Source organism: Neophocaena asiaeorientalis, unplaced genomic scaffold (assembly GCF_003031525.2).
Source record: "Neophocaena asiaeorientalis asiaeorientalis breed wild unplaced genomic scaffold, Neophocaena_asiaeorientalis_V1.1 scaffold114, whole genome shotgun sequence".
In the NCBI taxonomy this organism is placed as follows: Eukaryota; Metazoa; Chordata; class Mammalia; order Artiodactyla; family Phocoenidae; genus Neophocaena; species Neophocaena asiaeorientalis.
In genome coordinates this window covers 8,017,004-8,037,379 of record NW_020173116.1, presented here as the reverse complement: position 1 = coordinate 8,037,379, position 20,376 = coordinate 8,017,004, and the positions used below count along the sequence as shown (strand labels likewise).

The following is a 20,376-nucleotide window of genomic DNA, read 5'->3' as shown; positions in this document are numbered from 1 at the left end:
GGCTGCTTTGGGTCTTCATTGCTGTGCACAGGCTTTCTCTAGTTGTGGTGAGCGGGGGCTACTCTTCATTGCGGTGCAGGGGCTTCTCCTTGCGGTGCTTCTCTTGTTGCAGAGCATGGGTTCTAGGAGCACGGGCTTCAGTAGTTGTGGCATGCGGGCTCAGTAGTTGTGGCTTGCGGGCTCTAGAGTGCAGGCTCAGTAGTTGTGGTGCATGGGCTTAGTTGCTCCGCAGCATGTGGGATCTTCCCAGACCAGGGCTCGAACCCGTGTCCCCTGCATTGGCAGGCGGATTCTTAAGCACTGCGCCACCAGGGAAGCCCAAGACAGCCTCTTTAATAAATGGTGTTGGAAAAACTGGACAGTGACACATGCAAAAGAATCAAACTGGACTACTTTCTCACTCCATGAACAAAAATAAACTCAAAACAGATTAAAGACTTAAATATAAGACCTAAAACCATAAAACTCCTAGGAGAAAAAATAGGCAGTTAGCTCTTTGACACCAGTCTCAGCTATATGCCTCCTCAGGCAAGGGAAACAAAAGCAAAAGCAAACAAATGAGACCTAATCAAACTAAAAAGCTTTTGCAGGGCTTCCCTCGTGGCACAGTGGTTGAGAGTCCGCCTGCCGATGCAGGGGACATGGGTTCGTGCCCCGGTCCGGAAAGATCCCACATGCCGCGGAGCGGCTGGGCCCGTGAGCCATGGCCGCTGAGCCTACGCGTCTGGAGCCTGTGCTCCGCAGCAGGAGAGGCCACCGCAGTGGGAGTCCCGCGTACTGCAAAAAAAAAAAAAAAAAGCTTTTGCACAGCAAAGGAAACTATCCACAAAATGAAAAAGCCACGTACTGAATGGGAGAAGACATTTGCAAATAACATATCTGATAAGGGGTTAATATACAAAGAACATATACACCTCAATATCAAACAAACAACCTCATTTTAAAATAAGCAGAAGACCTGGATAAACATTTTTTCCAAAGAGGACAGGCAGATGGCCAACAGACACAAGAAAGGATCCTCAACAGCACTGAACGTCAGGGAAATGAAAATCAAAGCCATGATATCACCTCACATCTGTCAGAATGGCTATTACCAAAAAGACAAGAGATAACAACTGTTGGCAGGGCTGTGGAGAAAAGGGAACCCTTGAACACTGTTGGTGGAAATGTAAATTGGTGCAGCCACTATGGAAACAGTATGGAGGTTCCTCAAAAAATTTAAAGTGGAACGATCATATGATACAGCAATTCCACTTCTGGATATTTCTCCAAAGAAAACAGCAACACTAATTTGAAAAGATATATGCACCCCTATGTTCACTGCAGCATTATTTACAACAACCAAGATATGGAAGCAACAGAAATGTCCATCAATAGAGGAATGGGACTTCCCTGGTGGTCCAGTGATTAAGACTCTGCACTTCCAATGCAGGAGGTGCAGGTTTGGTCCCTGGTCGGAGAACTAAGATCCCACATGCTGTGGGGTGCGGCCAAAATAAAAAATAAGAACAAAATAGAGGAATGGATAAAGAAGATGTCATACATATATTTTATACACAGACACAGACACACACACCCACACACACACACACACACACAAAATGGAGTCTTACTCAGCCATAAAAAAGAATGAAATCTTGCCATTTTTGATTATATGGATGGACCTAGAGAGTATTAGGCTAAGTGAAATAAGTCAGACAGAGAAAGACAAATACTTTATGATTTTACTTACATGTGGAATCTAAAAAATGAAGCAAATGAAGAAACATAACAAAACAGAAACAGACTCATAAATACAGAGAACAAATTGGTGGTTGCCTGAGGGGAGGAGGCATGGGAGGATGAGTGAAATAGATGAGGAAGATTAAGAGGAACAAACTTCCAGTTATAAAATAAATGTGTCACGGGTATGTAATGTACCGCATAGGGAATATAGTCAATAATATTGTAATAACTTTGTATGGCGACAGATAGTAACTAAACTTACTATGGTGATCATTTTGTAATGTATAAAAATATCGAACCACTAGGTTGTACACCTGAAACTAATATCATATTTTAAGTCAATTATACTTCAATTTAAAAAAGAATGTTTCTTGAATTTCAAGGGCAATACAGAAGATTAAATACACTGAAAATTCATTTATTGGTAGAGGGACCACAGAATGGCTTAGTAGAAACAGACAGGGTGGAAAATCTGCAGCTAATTCTGCAGCTTTGGGGTGAATCTGTCTAGGAAGTATGTGATAACAGCCTCACATTTCTGGAAAAAGAAATAAATTTATTTTTTATTCAACTTGTCTTAGAAAAAGAAAGAAAACTCTCAGCTTAAAATGACTCATAATTACTTGACTTTGGAAGTGCCAGCTTGTCAAATCAGCGTCAAGGAATTAACAACCACACACAGAAAACCCTGGCTAACATAGAGTTAATCTACTAAGGGGTTGTGTTTGCCTTGCTCTTTCATAGAGTTTTTTTAAAAAGATAGACTTGCCACTTGAACGCAAATTTTTACATTCCTTGTCTCTGTAGCACAAAAACAAAAACTAGAATCAGGAGTCACTATGTATACTTATCATCAATATGGTCATAAGTTCTCATTTACCTAAAGATCTTTGGAGCGTTTGGAAGATGTTTTTCACATGTGGTGGGTTGTGATTTTGGTCATTTGTTGGATTATTTTCTGTGGGAAAAAAATAAGCACAATTACCAAGTTTTGCCAAATACCATCAGTTTCCAAGCTTTATTTCAACTTTAGAAAGCCACTAACTACGAGAAAGTAGCAGTCCATAACAAGAGCAAGTACAAGAAGCAAATCCCCCACGCATTTCCATGATGTGGACTCAATCCAAGCTGCCAACCAGTAACACCCTGGGCCTGGTAAAGTCGTCTTCAATGAGCCCAGAACCAAGAAATTTTGGCTTTGTGCTCAAGGAGAAGTCGAAGTTTTACATCTTCATAATTTCTTTGGGTGTTGTTTGTTTGTTTTGCTCTCAGGAGACGCTAGCATTGAAATGCACCTTTGGTTGTATGTTAACAGCACTTTATTGCTACACTGTTAACTGAGGACTAGATTCCCTTCAGTGGAGCTATGATCGTTATGACCTTGAACTCTCCGCAGGCCTTGGCACCCTTTTCCCAAGACACTTCACTTCTAAAGAGGATAATTTCCTCGCCCCTCTTCCTAGCCAGCCCTCTGCCTTTCTTACCATTAATTCTGGTTTTTTGAAAGGTCACTACTGCTAAGGAAGAGGTACAGACAGGGTGGTCTGGGATTTCCTGGTCCCCACAGAGTAGCCTCAGAGCAGCTCCTGGTATCTGAAGAGGGGCCTGGTCGGCCTCCTTTTCTTGTGGGGTGTCACCTTCACCACTGTATGCAGGGCCTCCTCAGGCCTCTTCTTTGTTCACCTTCTCAAAACACCTTATCAAGCAGACCTGCCTCTCTTTTAATCTCCCAAAGCTCCGTGCGAGTATAACCTAAAGCACTTTTAACATACTTTCAATTTTAGCATGTTTATGTCCAATGATTATTAATGAGACTGACTCTCTTACTAGCTGTGAGCTCTTGGAAGACAAGAATGCCCCATTTAGCTCTCCAGTTCCTGGCACAGTGCCTACCACAGGGAAGGAGAGCGACAGCTGGTCTTGAGTAAGAGAAGGAATCTTCAAGAATCTTGACTGCAACCTCATGAAAGACTCTGAGCCAGAACCACCAGCTAGGCCTGTCTGGTTGGCCAAGATTGCAGTAGTTTGAAGGCTGAAAGGCATTGGAGGATCTGCTTCCTAGATGGCTCACAAGCTGTTGGCAGAAGGCCTCACCTCCTCATTGGCTGTAGGCAGGAGGGCTCAGTTCCCCATTACAGGGGCCTCCCCTCAGGACTGCTGGAGTGTCCTCACATGGCAGCTGACTTTCCCCTGAGTGAGCAATTAACCAAAGAGACAGCCAGCCGGAAACCATAAGGTCTTTTACGACCTAATCTATGAAGTGGCACGTCATCACTTCTGCCATATTCTATTCATTAGAGGCAAATTACCAAGTCCAGCCCACAGTCAAGGGGACAGGGACGAAGCTCCATCTTTCAAAGGGAGGGGTATCAAAGAATTTGTGGAGATATTTTAAAACCACAGTAGGAATAAAATTCCAAGGAAGACAGTTGAACGAAAAGGAAACATTCACTTGTGTCCATGTGAACATGAGGACTTTAATCAGCTACCTCTGCTTTGGTGCAAGAATTGTGGATGGAGAGAAGGGATACCCTTACAGAGGCATTTACGATCTGCAGGAAGCCTGGACCTGGGTATGCAACCTGTACCATTAAGCAGAGACCCCTGAAGGACTTCCCAGATATTAAGTTTAGCCACATGAATCGGGTCCCCTGCACCGGCAAGCGGACTCCCAACCACTGCGCCACCAGGGAAGCCCCTCTTTGACCATTTTTGACCTACAAAAACAGTAAGATCAAATGAGTCAACCTAACAGTATAGTCCCAAGGGAGGATTTCTAGTCTACATATTTCTTCTAATTTGGAGGCTCCTAGAAACCCAACATCATGGATTATCAAGATAAGTGTGATGATCGATTTGTAATGTGATCCTTTGTTAACAAAGAAAATATGGAATTGGCTTCAAGCCAAATTTAGATCGCTCACTGCATACCTTGGGGATCTGGGAAGACAGAGGAAAATAAATCCATTTTGTGCTTAGGAAGTGGTCAAGCATCGAGTATAGCTCCGAGAAGGGAGAAAAAGCAATAAGGCTGATGACCGAAGGACACTTTTCGAGAAGGTGATGTCATTTTGGGGAACATGCAAAAGTCCGAGAGAAATCTACCAACATGGCCAGTTGGGACATGCCACAAAGTCTGCGAGGAAATGGTATACTTTTTCCAGGGGACCAAGCTCAGTGAGGTACCACGGACTCCAGGCCCCCTCCAGTGTCATAACCAGGGTGGGGAGGGGGACAGGAATGCTCACCGCCAGCATCTGTATTTGACAGTTCTTTCATATAGCAACTACTTGAAAGGAAAATGCTACCCTCCCCGTTCTCCACTGGCAACGTTTCGAGCACATCAGCAGCACAGGTGGAACCCACTCAGCAGAAGACAGAAGGAGGTCTTGCCCTGGGCACACTGGGCATCTGGTCTAGTGAGAAAATCTAAGGACCAGTCATAAGAACTGCAAATTATGGTGTCTGTGAAACTCTTTCTGCCTAAAAGTTCTTCCAGGTGTCCTTAAAAGGGATACAAATCATGCAAGTGTAACTGGTGTGTCTTACAGGCATTCAAACAGCGGCACTGTCTCCTACTAGCTGCTTGACCTCCGGCAAGTTACTTAACTTCAGTATCTACATGTGGAAAATGGGGGCATAATAATAGTGATGCTACACACGTAGGACTGCTGTGGGCATTAAATAGTGTAGTTGAAAACTCCTTTGGTACTCAGTGCTCACTGTACATTAATTTCATCATTATAACAGTGATTATTATTTTTTCAGAACATACCATTCACTCATTCATTCACACATTTATTCCTTTAGCAAATCTTATTAAGCTCCTACCTTATATCAGACCCTTAACTCCTCAGCCCTGGGGAAAGACAGTCTAGTGAATGCAACAGTTATTGTTATGATTTGTCTTATGGTCATTTCAGCATATGTACTAGAAGGATGATTACCAGTAAATTTAAAGGGGGAAATAGACAGTCCTAAATACAATAAGGCATTAAGTAGAATATAATGTATGCAAAGAAAAGATGGAGGTTATAAATTAATTCTGATGTTAAAAGAACAAACATTTTGTCCTGGTTCCTATGAAGGAAAATAGCAGTTCCTTATTTGAAAGCAATTAACAGAAGGAATTGCTTTACAAATCAAAAGACCAAGCTAGAGAGTAAGCTGTGTGTCCCCCGAGTAGATCATTTAATTACATTTAAACAATGAACAGTTGTGTTTATTATTCAGGGTGTCCTAGTACTATAACGTGCACTCCTGGACAGGCCACACCTAACATTTGCAGGGACTAGCGCAAGAGTACAGATGGAGACACACCCATCAAATGTATCAATATTTAAAAGTTCTAAATTGTGACTTGGTCTGCATTCCCACACAAGGACTTGCAGCCCACTGTTTCCTTGGTGGCTAAAGGAACCCCACTTCCCAGGATACACTGAAGCAGGACAGAAGCTGGAACCAGGCCCAGGACTCCTGAATAGTGACTGGACACACCAAATCTCCCTATGATCAAGTGGGATTTATTCTAGGAATGCAAGGTTTGTTCAATATTAGGAAATCCATTAATATCATATACAATACTAGTAGACTTAAGGGAAAAATTAAATCATATGAATAGTTACAAAGATCCTGACAAAATTCAACACCCATACCTGTTTTTAAAAACACACAAGCAGGGTTTCCCCGGTGGCGCAGTGGTTAAGAATCCGCCTGCCAACGCAGGGGACACGGGTTTGAGCCCTGGTCCAGGAAGATCCCACATGCCACATAGCAGCTAAGTCCGTGCACCACAACTACTGAGCCTGGGCTCTAGAGCCCGTGAGCCACAACTACTGAGCCCATGTGCCACAACTACTGAAGCCCGCACACCTAGAGCCTGTGCCCCACAACAAGAGAAGCCACCGCAATGAGAAGCCTGTGCCCCACAACAAAGAGTAGCCCCCGCTCGCCACAACTAGAGAAAGCCCACGTGCAGCAACGAACACCCAACGCAGCCAAAAATAAATAAATTAAATAATTTTTTTAAAAAATGCAAGCAAAGAGAAATTGACAGATACATTCTCAATTAGCCTGTGCCCCACAACAAAGAGTAGCCCCCGCTCGCCACAACTAGAGAAAGCCCACGTGCAGCAACGAACACCCAACGCAGCCAAAAATAAATAAATTAAATAATTTTTTTTTAAAAATGCAAGCAAAGAGAAATTGACAGATACATTCTCAAGGTGAATATATGTACACATATGTATATATGTATGTATGTATGCATTTATGTGTGTGTATATGTATGTACCTTAGTCATCTTAGTTCTATAACCAGCGTCTAAATCAGGAAACACTAAAGGCATTTCCTCTAAGAGCAGGAACAAGGCAGGATGCCCACTGCATTTCCACTAGTACTCAAGATTGTCCTAGAGGTATTAGCATACACGATTAGACATGATAAAGAAATCAGCAGCACAATAATTGGTAAAGTAAAACTATTTCCAGTTTCAGATGATATAACGGCATAACCTAGAATTGCATAAGGTGGTCGTGTCCTTGCACAGAAATGAAGACCCAACACAGCCAAAAATAATAAATAAATAAATAAATAATTTAAAATAAATAAATAAAAAATAAAATTAATATACAGAAGTCAATTGCCTTTCTACACCAAAACACTAATTAGGTAGAGGATATAATGGTAGGGAAACCCCCCTTTACAATGACACAGAAGATTAAATTACTTAGGAATAAACTTAAGGTATGTGCAAAATCTACATGAGGAAAACTTTAACACACACTGAAAGAGCTCAAAGTAAACTTAAAGAAATTGGAAAGACCTCCCCTTTTCTAGGATAGGTTTGACTTACTACCCATTTCCCCAAAGTGAAATTGCATTATAAATTGAAAGCAGTGCCAATAAAAACACCAACAGGCTTCTAATCAAGTTAGACAAGTCAATACTAAAGTTCACGGGGAAAACAAACATGCAAAAATAACGAGGAAAACACTGAAAAAACAAAAACTGCCCAAAGGGAACTAGTCCCGCAAGACATGAAAGCATACTGTCTCAGCCTCTGTAATGAAAACAGTGTAGTACTGTCGTGTTCAGAGACCAATAGACCAGTGTTTAGACTGGAAAGCCCAGGAAAAGACCCAGTACTTATGGGAATTCAGTATACGACAAACGGGGCTTCTCGGGTCACTGGAGCAAAGATGGACTTTTTAATAAATGGTGTTGGGACAAATGGGTAGCCATTTCACAGAAAAATGGGATGATGTGGACTGTGTTGATGAAGCCATTCTAGCCCATGTGTGGTCCTCAGCACAAAAGCATCCTCTCACTTCTCCCAGCGGAGACCCAGGCACCAAAGAGATGCCCAACTACATTTAATTTATGATTTCATGCAATTTACAGAAGGGAATGTGTACTGTAAACTCAGGGATACTAGAAGCATTCATTTTAAAGAGACTTCTGTGGTAAATTGATCTCCGAAAACCATCTCAGCCAGTGGTTCCAAACACCAGGGGCTGGTATCTGGCCAACCGTATCCAAGTCACTCAGAGGATATGCAAAGGTGTGCAGAACCTGGACTCCGCTTCTAGAGATTCTTGGTGGGTTCCAAGAATACGGATTTTTAATAAGCTCATTCCATTCCACATCCTCTTCCCCATGGCTGATGCACAGTTGGGCTTGGGAACCACTGACCTAGTTCCTATTCCTGCACCCAGGAAAGACCACATATTCACCGACTCAGACAGTGACATATTTGGCCTTTTTGTTTTGTTTTGGTTTTTGGCCACACTGCATGGCTTTCAGGATCTTAGTACCCCGACCAGGGATCAAACTCATGCCCCTTGCAGTGGAAGCACTGAGTCCTAACCACTGGAAGGCCAGGGAATTCCCTATTTTTCTTTTTAAATTTTTACATCTGTCTAGGGAAGAAATGATGCATGGGATTCCAGTTCCTCGTCCTGAGGAACTAGTTCCTCTTCAGAGCCCATTTGCTTCCATCATAATCGGATCTGAGATGAGCCTTTGCTTTGATGGAGAGAGCGCCTCTGGGGTACCACTTCCAGAAAGTGCTCAGCCCCTCACTAGCCCCATCCCCCAGGGGTTGGGGAGAGACTTCACTGTTCAGTTTGGGAGAGGGATTCAGGTGCCTGTTACTGGCTACCTTTTTCCTTGCCTCTGTCTCTCTGTCTCTATCCCTCTGCACAGAGCAAACGTTTTGATCTGCTCCTCTATGCTGTGAATTTTACAAAAGCAAACTCTCTCACGGAGGGGGTTTGGAGAAGGCAAGGGTATCCTAAACCTTACCAGTGACTGGAGCACCCTTCCTAGTTCCAGGTGAAGCACCCACATTAGCCCGCCAAGTATTCCTGGAGAGAATGGTCTGCGCTCCATCTGCTGGACCCTCAGCCTAGTCTCACATTTGGTTCTGAACTCAGGCAAGAGGAAGAAGAGGTATCACTTATTGACCCCTAACTCCAATTTTATCTATTTGCATTTACTATTATTGGAAATTCTGTCCATGCTGCCAAGGAAAAATTCTGATTCAGAATTCCCATCAACATTGGCTCCTGTGATGATAAAACATATGAAAACAAATTGAAAAAATTTTATCAGTACACCCTTACAAGCCCCCTGGGCCCATATTCTCAGTGTTTTTAAAATTCTTTTTCTTTATGGTTTATCACAGGGTATTGAATATAGTTCCCTGTGCTATACAGTAGGACCTTGTTGTTTATCCATCCTATATATACTAGTTTGCATCTGCTAATCCCAAACTCCTAATCCAGTGTTGAAATGCTAACATAGAATTCAACTTGTACTTGGAAACGTGTGTTTGAAAGTTTATATGTTATTGTAGAGTGAAGCACCAGCTGATTGCTGATTGCAGAGGCTGGAGCCCAGGCAGATGCTGTGGGAAAGGAACCTCAGGAGTTGGAATTCACATCTGTATGCAATATTCCAGCAAGTTCTCACTCCTCTGCTACCCAGGCACTAATGTGCACTGCTGACAATTTCTGATTCCCACTTCTACCCTTATGACCTGTGATCGAATACCTGCCTTAATTCTCAAAGTGTTACTTAAAACATAATAATGATATGAAGCTGCTTTAAAGGGAAGAGTGTGTTCATCACTTTTGTTATTTCTACGGCTGGGCCTAGGGCAAGTGATTTTTTTTGTCCTTGGTCTTATCCGTGGAATGAGGTACTAAAGACTGCACCAGCTCTCACCCAGGGCTGAGATTAGCCTCAAACCAGGTCACGCACGTGGAAGTATAAAGCGTGTTTGGCGGAAAGTTCTTACACCACTCAGGGCTCCCGGTGTAAGAAACGGTACAAACACCATTTGCAATTCCAGTCCCTGTCCTCTGAATAGCCTCCAGAGAGTAAGAACCTGTCGGACACATGAAGTTGAGGGATTTCCCCAAAATAGAAGGATAGTTACACTTTCATCTTGGAGGTTATAGAGAGGATATCAGACAATTCTTTCCTTCATATCTCTATTTGTCTTTGCTGCACAAGTAGCTGTTTTAAAGAACGGTAAAATGATAACTTAGTACCTATAATACAGTACATAGGCCTATAAAAAATGTGCTCTTAAAGAGTTTTAAAGACATATACTTGCTTTCTTTTGTGTCTCTCTTTGTAATTGATTTGCCTGCTGTTCTTCTTGTTTCTTCCAGAATTTCATCTCAAGTGAAGTAAATAAAGGCATATTAATACCAGCAGTGGAGACCTGATATTTTTCCCTGTAAAGCAGTCTATAAATACAGTGAATAAATAATACAAACTCAACGAATATGTGAAATTACACTCTAAAATTCCTTCTCTTGGGAAGGGAAATTCCAATAACATAAATCATTTCTGAAAATTTTTGATTCCACTAGATGTCCGGGGCAGTAAACATTGCCCACTAAAGATATGTAGCTAGAAACTTTGTCCCAAATCTCACGATATGTAGTGTCATAATTTTCCTTCTTATTCGTGCTGTCATTCTGACCCATCTCTGAGACTTTCCCCAGGATGGCCCATAAATATGGGTGAAGGCCGGAGGGTAAAAATAAAGCAAAACAGAGTTCTAGTCAGAAAGCTCTTTGTTTATAAACTGTTCCTAATTTTTCATGATTACATTTTTGGAACTATATTAATTTCTCCTTCCCTTTCAAAGTTTTCAGTCTTCTACTATTCCCTGGGGACAGCAGTTTTGTTTGTCCTTCTCCGTTTACTTTGAAAAGCAACAGAAAATAATCACCACAAATTCCATTCATTTTGTGTATATTCTGAGTCCTTTTTCAAAGGTTGTTGGTATATTGGTGGGTGGTCCACTCACCTGATGGAATAAATGCTGACAATAAGGACACAAAAAGTTTAACCATTACTTCACTCATTCAAGATGGTGAGTTCTCACATCCCCTTCCTTGATGAATGCATTGACCTACAAGTTCCTGAACTGTTGCTCAGAGAGAACTTGGCAAGTTTATCAGTGGCCCACCAATGCCAAGGCCAACACTGGCCTGGCACTGGGTGGGTCAGTAGGCCTAGGGGGGTGATGGGATCCTTCTAAACCCTGCACCAGCCACCCAACTTCAGATGCAGCCACTCCCCTTCCACACATGTGGGCTGGATTCAGGGACACAGAGCACCTGCCAAGGAGAGAAAAGTGTTCTCATTCCTAGATGGGAATTCCTGAAAGCGTGGATAGTGGGACTGCAAGAGCTATGTGCATCCATTCATTCATTCAGTTATGGTCACTGACCACCAATCAATCAGCCACTAAGTTAGTACCGATCTCTCTTTTTTTTTTTTTTTGCGGTACGCGGGCCTCTCACTGCTGTGGCCTCTCCCGTTGCGGAGCACAGGCTCCGGACACACAGGCTCAGCGGCCATGGCTCACAGGCCCAGCCGCTCTGCAGCATGTGGGATCCTCCCGGACCGGGGCACGAACCCGTGTCCCCTGCATCGGCAGGCGGACTCTCAACCACTGCGCCACCAGGGAAGCCCTTGAAGCCTCTTTAACAGCACACATGGAAGAAGGGCAAACCCAGAATTCCTGAAATGCTTTTTCTGCATCAGTTGACATGATCATGTGGTTTTGTATTTCATTCTGTTAATGTAGTCTATTACATTGATTGATTTTCCTATGTTGAACGATGCTTGCATTCCAGGAATAAATCCCACTTGGTCTGGTGTATAATCCTTTTAATACGATGTTGGGTTCGGTTTTCTAGCATTTTGTTGGGGAATTTTGCATTTATATGTACAACTGATGTTGCTCTGTAGTTTTCTTAAAACGTCTTTGTCTGGCTTTGGTATCAGGGTATACTGGCCTCTTAGAACTAGTTAGGAAGTGCTTCCTCTTCAATTTTTTGGAAGAGTTAGAGAAGCATTAGTGTTAGCTCATTTATATGTCTGGTAGCATTCACCGGTGAAGCAACTTGAATCTGGGCTCTTCCTTGTTAGGAGGTTTTGATTACTGATTCAGTCTCTTTGTTTATTACAAGTCTATTCCAATTTTCTATTTCTTCTGAATCAGTTTTGGTAGCTTGCGTGTTCCTAGCAATGTGCTCATTTCTTCTAAGTTATCCAGTTTTTTGGCATATGATTTTTCATAGTATTCTCTTATAAGCCTTTTTATTTCTGTGATTATAGTAATGTCCCCACAATTCTTAACTAATAATTGAGGCTTCTCTCTTTTTTTCTCATTCAATCTAGCTAAAGATTTGTTAGTTTTTTTATCTTTTTAAGGAACCAATCTTTGGTTTCATTGATTTTCTCTATTGTTTTTCTATTCTCTGTTTCATGTATTTCCATTCTATTCCTTATTATCTTCTTCATTCTTCTAGCTTTGAATTTAGTTTGCTATTGTTTTTCTTATTTCTCAGAGTATACAGATAGGGTTATTTGTTTGAGATCTTTCTTATTTTTAATGTATGCATTTATAGTTATAAATTTCCCTCTTAGCATTGTTTTTGCTGCATAAGTTTTGGTATATCGTATTTGATTTTCATTCATCTCAAGGTAATTTCTAATTTCTTTATTAGAAGAGTTATTTAAGAGTCTGTTGCTTTATTGCCACATATTTGTGTATTTTCTAGTTTTCCCTCTGTTGTAAACTTCTAGTTTCATTCCACTGGGATCAGGAAAGATACTTTATATGATTTATATCTTCTTCAATTTATTCAGAGTTGTTTTGTGGCCAACATATGGAGAACGTTCTATGTGCACTTGATAAGAATGTATTTTCTGCTGTTGTTGGGTGGCGTGTTCTGTACATGCTTGTTAGGTCTAATTGGTTTATACTGTTGGTCAAGTCTTCTATTTCCTTATTATCTTTCTAGTCCATGCGTTATTGAGAATGGTTACTGAAGTCTCCAACTATTATTGTAGAACTATTTCTCCATTCAATTCTGTCCATTATTGGTTCATATATTTGGGGGTTCTGTTGCTGTGTGATATGTGTTTATAGGTGTTATGTCTTCTTTCTGTGTTGAACCCTTATCAATATATAACATCCTTGTCTTTTGTAAACTTTTTTATTTGAAATCTATTTTGCTGGAAAATAACATAGCTACTCTTCATTTTTTTCCTTATGGCTTTGAGTTACTGTCTAGTATTGTTTCATTTCAGTCTGAAGTATTCCCTTTAGTATTTCTAACAGGGCAGATCTCTTAGCTTATATTTATCTGGAAGTGTCTTAATTTCTCCTCCATGATCAAAGAATAGTTTTGTCAGATGTAGAATTCTTGGTTGACAGTGCTTTTCTTCCAGGACTTTAAATATGTCATATCACTGCTTCTGGCTTCCATGACTTTTGTGTTGAAATTGGCCATTAATTGTATTGAGGATCCCTTGGACATAATGCCGCTTCTCTCTTTCATGCTGACGAGACTCTCTTTGTCTTTTGATTTCAGCAATTTGACTATAATGTGCTTTAGTGTCGGTCTCTTCCATTTACCTTGCCTGGAGTTTGTAGAGCTTCTTGGATGTGTATAATCATCAGATTTGGGAAGTTTTGGAGCATTATTTCCTCAAATATGTTCTCTGTCATTTGCTCGCTTCTCCTTCTGGGACTTTTAAAATGTATATGTTGGTACTCTTGATGGTGTCTCACAGTCCCTCATGCTCTGTTTATTCATTTCATTTTTTTCTTTCTGCTCCTCAGACTGGATAATTTCAAGTGTCCCAGGTCAAAGTTAGGGATCCTTAATTCTGCCTGCTCAAATCTGCTGTCACATCCCTCCAGTGAGTTTTTCATTTCACTTACTGTACTTTTCAACTTCCAAATTTCTCTTTGGCTCATTTTTCTAACTTCTATTTCTTTACTGATATTCCTACTTTGTTCAAACATTGTTTTCCTTATTTCCTTCTTTGTCCATCATTTCCTTTACTGATTAAATATATTAAAGACAGTTGATTTAATATCTTTGATGAATAATTCCAGTTCCTTGGCTTCCTCAGGGATGGGTTCTTACTATTTCTTTTTTTTTTTTTTCCTGTGAATGGGCCATACTGTCCTGTTTCTTTGTATGTTTCATAATTTTTTTTGTTGAGAGCTACACATTCTATTTGGGTAACTTTGGAAATCTAATTCTCCCACTCCTCAGGGATGGACAGTTTCAGCTTGTTGAGGGCTGGAACCATGCATTTGTGACTTCTCCAAACTATTCTGGCAAAGTGTATATTCCTTACCGTGTATGGGTGCTGAATTTCCAGTTTGTTACGTCTGCAGACACTCGGTGGCCTGACAAAGGTTTCCATAAGTGTCTATATTTCAAAAGGAGAAAAACAAAAATACTGTCTTTTTAATCTCTTTGACAGAATTTCTTGGAAGCTCTTTAGGTCATGATAGTGAAACTATCATGTGAAAATGGTCAGCCTCAGTGCCAGCCCTCAGTGGTCAAAGGCAGTGATCAACACACACCCAGATTCTGGCACCAGGAAGCCACACTGAGAAAGTGGGCTGCAAAACACTTGGCTACCTGCCATGGGGCTGGGGGATGGAGAATGGGAGGATCTACACGGACCACTGAAATTCACTAAAATTTACCAACCTCTTCATCAAGCTCTTTATTGGACTATGCAAATGTTCATCTCTTGTTCCAAAATAGTTGCTTAAGATAGATCTTGCCAGCTCAGTTATAGCTTTGGTGAAGAGATGTATTCCTGGAGCTTCATACCCAACCATCTTCCATCTAGGCCTTGGTTTTTCTCAAGTTTACCTGGGAGGCTTGGAATAGATCAATGAGTCCCAGCCTAGAATCACCTGGAGAGCTTTAAAAACTACTGATGCAAAGGTAGATTTCCCATGTCAGGAAATCTGATCACGTGTCTCTTTTTAACAATCTCCCAGGGGATTCTCATGCCCAGGGCTGAGGACCTGGGAGAAGGTCTATCTCAGCCTCAGGGCCTCACTATCTCTACCACATGCAGAATTCGACTGGGGACCTCAACTAGGCAGATGTGATGCAGCTGGTCTGAGCTGGGATCTGACACTGCTTTTCCAATAGATCCCAGATGGTGGCCCTGCCGCTGCTACATGGACCCCTGCTTGAGGAGCAGAATCCTTTCCAACTGTTTATCTTCTATGTTTTTCTTAATTTCTTGAGACTCTGACACTTAGAGAACCCGTTCTAGCCTCAAAGCAAAGCACTTTCCTTCCCATCAGAGCAGCAGGAAAGGTTATCTGGGAGACCACCACGGACACGCACGAGACTCTTCATACAGCCTGACAGTTTCACGTGAGGAGATTACTTACCAAATAGTTTAACCAAATGTTCTTCTCGCTTATTTGAACTCAATGCAAAGTTGGCATCTCTCAAGCTCTTTTGTTGAGGATAACCTATGGGAAAGTAAACGTCAGCTGTGAGCCAATCTTTCACTGGATCTGCATGTAATTCTTTTTAAATCGATACACTCATGCATAGTATTTGAGAGGAACATCCTGCAGTTGGCCTGCTCTAGGGGAAATAGCACTAGACTTGGGTTCCAGTACAGATTTTTTTTTTTTTTGCGGTACGCGGGCCTCTCACCGCTGCAGCCTCTCCTGCCGCGGAGCACAGGTTCCGGACGCACAGGCCCAGCGGCCATGGCCCATGGGCCCAGCCGCTCCACGGCACGCGGGATCCTCCCAGATCGGGGCACGAACCTGCGTCCCCTGAATCAGCAGGCGGACTCTCAACCACTGCGCCACCAGGGAAGCCCCAATTGCTTTTCTTTTAAAAAGAAATCAGCTCCATATTAAAGGAATTGAATGTTTGGATAAAAACCTTCCCACAAAGAAAACTCAAAGCCCAGATGGCTTCACTTGTTAACTCTATCAATAAGGAAGAAACATCATCAATTCTACACAAACTCTTCTGAAAAACTGAAATTGAGAGAGTACTTTCCAATTCATTCTATGAGACAAGCATTATCCTGATAACAAGCCAGACAAAGATATTACAGGAAAAGAAAAGTATAGGCCAGTATCTTTCATAAACATAGATGTAAGAATTCTTAACAAACTTCTAGCAAATTGAATCCAACAATATTTTTTTAAAGGATAATATATCATAACTAAATGACATTTATTCCAGGAATGTAAAACTGATTGAACATTCAAAAATAAATCAGTGTAATTCATCATGTTAATACAAAAATCATATGCTCATCACAACAGATGATCAGAAAAAGCATTTGACAAAATCAAACATCCATTCAGGATAAAACTCCCATTAACTAGAAAACAAAGGGAATTTTCTCAATTTGATAAAGAGTAGTTATACTCTTTATCAGGGGATTCCCTGCTGGTGCAGTGGTTAAGAATCTGCCTGCCAATGCAAGGGACGCAGGTTCAAGCCCTGGCCCAGGAAGATCCCACATGCCATGGAGCAACTAAGCCCGTGCGCCACAACTGCTGAGGCTGAGCTCTAGAGCCCGCAAGCCACAACTACTGAGCCCACGTGCCACAACTACTGAAGCCCACGTGCCTAGAGCCTGTGCTCCACAACAAGAGAAGCCATGAGAATGAGAAGCCCACGCACCGCAACAAAGAGTAACCCCTGCTCACCTCAACTAGAGAAAGCCTGCGCACAGCAATGAAGACCCAACACAGCCAAAAATAAATAACTAAACTTATTTTTTTTTAAGTAATATATATCGGGAAATCCCTGGGTGTCCAATGGTTAGGACTCTGCACTTCCACTGCAGGGTGCACGGGTTCCATCCCTGGTTGAGGAACAAAGATCCCACAAGCTGCCCAGTGCAGCCAAAAAAAACAAAGGGATATATCATAAAGACAGACATATAGACCAATGGAATAGAATAGACAGCCCAGAAATAAGTCCCCACATATATGGTCAAGTGATTTTTGTCAAGGATGTTGAAACCTTTCAGCAGGGAAAGGTAAATCCTTTCAACAAATGGTGCTGGGAAAACTGGACATCCACGTGCAAAAGAATGAAATTGGACTCTTACCTAACCTCATATACAAAAATTAACTCAAATGGGTCAAAGACTTAAATATAAGAGCAAAAACTACAAAACTCTTAGAATAAAACATAGGGCAAAGCTTCAGGACATTGAATTTGGCGATGATATCTCAGATATGACACCAAAGGCACAGGCAACAAAAGAAAAAAATAGGGAAATTAGATTTCATGAAAATTTTTAACTTTTGTGTATCAAAAGACATTATTAACAGAGTAAAAAGGCAACCCATAGAAAATATTTGCAAACCACATATTTGATAAGGGATTAATATCCAAAATATAGAGAACTCCTAAAACTCACCAGAACACCCAATTCAAGGGCTTCCCTGGTGGCGCAGTGGTTGAGAGTCCGCCTGCCAATGCAGGGGACACGGGTTCGTGCCCTGGTCCGGGAAGATCCCACATGCCGTGGAGCGGCTGGGCTCGTGAGCCATGGCCGCTGAGCCTGCGCGTCCGGAGCCTGTGCTCCGCAATGGGAGAGGCCACAACAGTGAGAGGCCCACGTACCGCAAAAAAAAAATAAATAAATAAATAAAAATAAACTCAGGACTTAATTGCCACTAAAAAAAAAAAACAATTTAAAAATGGGTAAAGGGGACTTCCCTGGTGGCGCAGTGGTTAAGAATCCGCCTGCCAACGCAGGGGACACAGGTTCGAGCCCTGGTCCGGGAAGATCCCACATGCCACAGAGCAACTAAGCCCATGCGCCACAACTACTGAGCCTGCGCTCTAGAGCCCGTGAGCCACAACTACTGAAGCCCGTGCACCTAAAGCCCGTGCTCCTCAACAAGAGAAACCACGGCAATCAGAAGCCTACGCACCACAATAAAGAGCAGCCTCTACTCACCGCAACTAGAGAAAGCCCGTGCGCAGCAACGAAGACCCAACACAGCCCAAAAAAAAAAAAAAATGGTAAAGGACTTGAACAGACATTTACCCAAAGAAGATATACAAATAGCCAATAAGCAAATGAAAAGATACGCAACATCATGAATCATTAGAGAAATGCAAATCAAACCTATGATGAGCTACCACCTTATACCAACTAGGATGGCTACAATCCAAAACAAAAACAAAAACAGAAACTAACCAGCATGGTGAGGCTGTGGAGAAACTGGAACCCTAGTGCACTGTTGTTGGGAATGAAAAATGATGCACCCACTATGGAAAACAGTATGGCTGTTCTTCAAACAATCAAAAATAGAATTATAATATGATCCAGCAATCCCATATCTGGTTATATATCCCAGAGAATTGAAAGCAAAGTCTCAAAGAGGTATGTATACACCAATGTTCACAGCAGTGTTATTTACAATAGCTAAAACGTGGAAGCAACCCAAGAATTCATCAGTAGATGAATGGATAAGCAAAATGTGGTATATACATACAATGGAATATAATTCAGCTGTAAAAAGGAAGGAAGTTCTGTCACATGGGGAATGGGGAGTTACTGTTTAATGAGTATAGAGTTTCAGTTTTATAAGGTGAAAAAACTTCTGGAGATGGATGGTGGTAATAGTTGCACATTATGAATGTATTTAATACCACTGAACTGTACACTTAAAAATGGGTTAAGAAAAAGAATCTAAAAAAGAGTGGATATACACATGACCCAGCAATCCCACTACTGGGCATATACCCGGAGAAAACCATAATTCAAAAAGACACATGCACCCCAATGTTCATAGCAGCACTATTTACAATAGCCAGGACATGGAAGCAATGTAAGTGTCCGTCAACAGAAGAATGGATAAAGAAGATGTGGTACATATATAGAATGGAATATTATTCAGCCATTAAAAGGAACAAAATTGGGTCATTTGTAGAGATGTGGATGGATCTAGAGAGTGTCATACAGAGTGAAGTAAGTCAGACAGAAAAACAAATATCGTATATTAACACATATATGTGGAATCTGGAAAAAATGGTATAGATGATCTTATTTGCAAAGCAGAGAGACACAGAACAAGTTAAAAACACCAAAATTTAAAAGTTTACATTGTAAAAAGAATTTGCCCTTCATTTCCCCGCATTTACGGTGGCCCCTTTCCCATATTAAAGAGTCTTGAAGGTGCCTCATACACTCTTCAGAGCCATTCACGCATAGAACATTCTGGACACTGTGACTGGCTTTCTTTGCTTTGACTTAGCCATATGTCCTGATGTATTTCATATCAGATTATATATAACTCCTTCATTATCTTAAACAATTGCACGTTGACCCATTTTATGAATGCATAGACACCAAATACAAATGAACACCTACCTATGATTCTATTTGCATAAAATTCCAAAATAGCCAAGACTAACCTGTGGTGACCGGTAGAATGCAGGATAGTGGTCACCTCGGAGGAGGAATAGGGCAGTGAACGAGAGGGGTGGGAGGCTTCCAGGGAGCTGGTCATGCTCTGATTCTTAAACTCAGTGATGGTTATACGGGCGTGTCCACATGTTAATAATTCACTGAAATGTACATTTATGATTTCTGCACTCTTCTGTATGATGTCGTGCTTCAATTTTACCGAATTTAATCTCACAGTCTAGTGGGAAAGTTATACAGAGCGGCAAATAACTATGGCTCAGTTTGGTCAATGAATTCAGGACTCGGTATCTTCTTGCCCTGTTGCAGCAGTTGACCCCAACGCGGCTGGAGGCTGACCGCAAGCTAATCCCAGCTGCTGCCAGCTGGATAACCTTGGGCAAGTTACACACGCGTGAGCCTCCTCGGTTCCCAAATCTGTAAAATGGGAATAATAATACCTCATACAGTTATTGCAAGGGTGTAATATAGTAACCTATGTAAAGTGGGTAGGAGTGCTCCGCAACCACATAGCAGGTGTTCCATTCACTCCAGCTACCGTTACCACGAAACTGTCATTTTTACAAGGAAAAGGATCCTCCTCAGTGCTCAATAAAGAAATGCTTTGGGTCAAATATCCACCACCGGTCTCCTCGGGGACGGCGAGCTCACGAAGAAGCGTGGTCGGAGGTGCTGAAGCTCGGGAAAGCAGTCTCCCTGGACAGGCGACCTAGCAGCCCACCGCTCTCTGACCGCGTCCTCCTTAAGCGCGGGGCAATGACGTCACCCCCCAACACACACACACACGGTGCAGCCTACCTTGGAAGCTCCCCAGCGATTCCTCCGAGCCGTCTCCATTGGCTGGTCAGGACAGGCGGCCCCGCC

The 20,376-nt window shown here is 41.9% G+C and overlaps 1 long non-coding RNA gene across 1 annotated transcript; it reads right to left on the bottom strand.

Moving 5' to 3' along the window:
* Positions 1–2,605: 2,605 nt before the first annotated feature.
* LOC112398966 (uncharacterized) lies at positions 2,606–20,220 on the bottom strand. The gene is made up of 3 exons (XR_003003129.1): positions 19,503–20,220; positions 15,479–15,562; positions 2,606–2,683 (listed from the first exon to the last, which is right to left on the bottom strand). It is a non-coding gene; the product is annotated as an uncharacterized LOC112398966 (long non-coding RNA).
* Between the last annotated feature and the right edge of the window lie 156 nt (positions 20,221–20,376).